We start from the raw sequence: 4,443 nt of genomic DNA, 5'->3' as shown, positions 1-4,443 counted from the left end.
TTCAGGTTTAAGCTTGGGTTAAACTTAAGCATAATTAATGTAAGTTTGTGGACGTCAGTTCACTCAGTGGTAATGATTTAGGCTATATAATTTAAACATGCTAAATAGACGTTGACTGATAATGGATTTACTGATAAGTGATAACAATAACTAGGTTGGAACGCACTGGCCGATAATCGATTAATCAACCTGTAGTTTTTAAAATGGATAGGCCTACTGATTGAAAACAAACATAACACATGTATAGTGCTGAACTTTATTACAGAAACTGTAACCATGAAAATGTACTGTACTTTTTAAATATAAAATATATATTAATTATACCTTGATCATTATTTATGTTAGTTCATACTAGTGCATTAACAATTGTTGAGAGATGCAACTTTAAAATGTAAAAATCTATTAGTAAATTTTGAAATTAACAATTACTTTTATTAACCTTAGTTAATGTTACTAGTGGAAACTTATAAATTAAAATAAAAAAGTGCCTATTTCTCAACTTCCATAGGAATTAATTGAAAACTCTTGTTTTATATATTATATATATATATATATATATATATATATATATATATATATATATATATTAATTTTTCTTATTTCCAAATAGACTAGTATAGACAGTCTGGCTGTGAAAATGTTTCCCTGTTCATTAATGGTTGCACTACATTTTATAAGTCACATAAATATGACAGTGACACTAATGAAAGTAAAACCAATACACTGGTTAATGATTAATCTATGGTGTTCTGGTCTTGTGGATTCCTTGTTTTTTTCTTTCTGTTAACATACACACTGAGTCCATACCAAGCCTTTCCTAAATAGTAAATACAGGTCAAAATATCAGCCAGACTTTCCTGTCTGTTGCTGACTCAACTACATGATCCAGTAGTTCATACAGGCTCTCACCAAGGTACTTGCTGTAGGATTCACTGCTTCATTGGATGCTGATCTAGGGTCAGACTTCCAAGTCTTTGATCTTATGTTGTTGTGTCTCAGTGTCTACAAACCAAAGCTGTTCAGATATGCAGCTCCACACTGACATACTTTGGAGTGTTGTCCCTGGGACCTGCAGGGTTACACAGCTATGGCAATTTTAGACCAAACCCTGGGTCAGGTTACCAAATGTCAGGCATAGCTAAACTGATAACAAGGCTGTCTGAAATTGGTTTGAACTGCTTGGCTGAGCAGGTTTACTAGGGGTACAGGGTATTAACTAGGGCTGCACGATTTGGGGAAAATGTCCATTGCGATAATTGAGGTCAATATTGCGATTGCGATATAATAAACAAGTGGTTTCATGAGTCAACTTGCTTGGTTCTCAAGGAAAATAAATGCACACACAGATTAGTGATAATCTGCCTGAAGAAAAAAGTTCTTGAGTCAAGAGCAGTGAGTGTTTTTCTCTGTTCCCTTTGTTCTTTGATTAACTTTAGCGACAGATATAATTAGTGGCTACTGTGTACTGTCCCTTTAAGACCAGCCGCTGCTGACAGAGACGCGGATCTCACACGCGCCCCATTCTCTCACGAGTCACAACTCTTCACGTTCATCATAAGACTACTCTCATGTTATGAAGATACTTGACAAAAAGACATGTTGGCATAATTGTGTGTGTTATTGTTCGTTCTAACTCGAAAGAGAGCTGTATTCTGGCATGCTGTTTTGTGCGCACGCACGATATTAGCGCGAGTCTTTCTGTGTGTCACAGTCAGGAGGACATTCACAGGCAGCTCGTTCTTTTTTGTCTTATCGCGCATGAATAAGAGCGGGATCATGTAACACTAGCCAAAGGATGCCAAAAATTAACAGATGCTGCGTTAATTGCGTTAACAGCGCTGATTTGTTTATTTAATATAAATTCGCAGCATTTTGCGTCATATAATCGCGTAGGCTTGACATCGCGATTGCAATATGATTAATCATGCAGCACTAGTATTAGGCCTAACCTAAGACTTTTGCACAGGACTGTATATATATATATATATAGTTATTTGGAAGAATGTGGGTAACCAAACAATTTTTATTTTTGGGTGAACTATCCCTTTAAGGACAAGCGGCAGCGTGTTTACTATTACTACTGTCTCTTTAAGAGCTGCGCGCGACGCGTCTAATATACACGCATTTGACAAGCAGATTTTCTCTCAATTTTCTCAAGTTTGCTTTCACTTTAGACATAACCGACTTTATGTAAACCTTGTGTGTATTTAAAGGGATTATTTTAAAGGTTTAAGTGAGGGCGCGGCGAAAAAAGTTTGAGGACCACTGCTTTAAGACCTGACAGAACTGTAAATCAGGTTTGGTTTCTTAAATTGTGTTGTAAGAACAAATATTATGATTTTGATTAATATGGCATTTTAAAAGAATAGTTCACCCTAAAAATAAAAATCATCAAATGATATTATATATATATTTTAAAGCTGCCCTTTTAAGATTCGCCACAGTAACAGGAGTCTCTTCCTGGAAGAGTTAGTTACTGTATTGAATTGCAACTTCACCCCTTTATTATTAATTAATGAGGACATCTGTCAAACACCACCTAACTGCTGTTACTTTTAACATTCTCCTTTTTTCGCTCGTCTTCATTTGCAGTGTCACATCTGTTGTGATTGTGTAGTTAAAAATGAGCAATGTCATTGTCAGACAGACTAAGTTCAGTTTTATGGATAATCAAGACCCCATGACATCAAAGGTTTTACTTGACATTACAATGTGTACAGGTGCACAGTTGAGTTATGACAGTATCACTGCGTACTTGCTTGTTTGTTTTGTTCTTTCATGATGTAGTTTGCAATACCCAGCTCTAGCGTGTGCACAGACTGAACACACAAAGACAGAAAACCTTGAGGCTTTGCAAACATCCAGACATCACATTTGGTAGTGAAAGCTTGTGTGATGTCATCTCATCAACAAATTTCTGTTTGGTTAACAAACAGAAACTGGTTGAGAATTACCCTACAGATCAGGGGCAAAATTGGATGAGAAAATAATCCGTATGACAAAAATAAAACAACGCAAATATTACAAAATGTGACATTAAAAAGTGTATAAATGGATTTACGTTATATTATTTTTGTATGTATGTGTATATATGTATATGTATATATCGTTGTTTATTTTTGCGTGCAGCCCACGAGGACAACTTACATGTAATTATTTATATTCATAATCATGATGCAAGTTAATTATTAAAACGTTTTCTGCTTTCTGTAAGTCTTATTTAATTTCCACTTTGTATGTGTGACCTGTCATGTACTTTTCACACACAACTTATAGAATAAATTATATAAACTGAAATGTTCTCATTGTTTAAATAAATCTTAAGCACATTATTGACCAAATTTGTTGTTCATGTCAACCCTATTTATATTTTGCTGCTCAAGTCTTTTTTTGGCTCAGAATAAAAATAAAAATTCTTCTCTTTTGTTCTTTTCAGGTGGAGTTTCTTTCCATTCTCTCCAGCACACCCTCTGGAAAGCCCATAATTTAATGAGTGCATGCTAACTCTGTTTGTGAGTGTGCATATGGTCCGCTGAAAGAGGAGATAACTCCACAGAGTCAGAAAAGGAAGTGTCGGCATGGCTCAAGGCACTCCCTTGAGGCCGCGCCCCCCTGAGATTCTTATGTAATGCCTCCTCATCTGATAATAGACGTCAGCTGGGCCCGATACACACGCAAACACACATAAAGGAAGTCCCTGAACTGTCCCAAGAGAGAAGTTGAACTCTTGCCCATTGTTTTCTCTTTGAACCCCTCTTCCCTCAATCCCCACATAAGCACCTGTGCATCCTGGGATTCCTCCGCGCTGCAACGTTTTCATTTCAGAATTGCTCTACTGACCTGGATCAATTCCCTGGAGATTTGAGGTGTGTGCGAGCAAAGTGCTGCTCTTCTCACCTGTTTTTGTCTCTGTGCAAGCTCCATCAAGAGAGGCGTTTTTGCCGGACCATTCTTCAAAGAGCGAGAATTTGATCTAATCAGCCATGCAGGTGTAAGCCTGTTTACTTGTGAAGATACTGGCCTGTTCTTCATAACTACCCTGTGGATCAGCAATGCTTCGACTCAGGAGAGACACACACGAGGCTCCATTTCTTAAGGTGCAGTGTAGCACACATTGGTTGAAATGAAGGAGAGACATTTTTATATTTTCTGATAGTGTGGACGGTGGGGGGAAACTGTTAACGGTTGTGACTGCCGTCTGATTCCTTCATTGTCGTTGCTCCCTTCAAAACTGAACTACCCCAAAACTGAGAGAAATCCTCCTGGACCTTTCTTTGTCTCTCGCCTTTTCATTTTTTTTTTTTTTTTATGTATATTTTGCTGATCTATTCAACTCCCATTCACAGCAGGAGAAAACAATTTGGCAACTTTTGAAATCCTTAAACTGACTACAGGGCTGCTTATCAAAGCATCAAACTCAAATAATATATATTTAAAATATTT

The sequence above is a fragment of the Rutilus rutilus genome, assembly GCF_951802725.1.
Source record: "Rutilus rutilus genome assembly, chromosome: 2".
In the NCBI taxonomy this organism is placed as follows: domain Eukaryota; kingdom Metazoa; phylum Chordata; class Actinopteri; order Cypriniformes; family Leuciscidae; genus Rutilus; species Rutilus rutilus.
The sequence above is the reverse complement of the archived record's forward strand: the minus strand, read 5'-3'. Positions refer to the sequence as shown.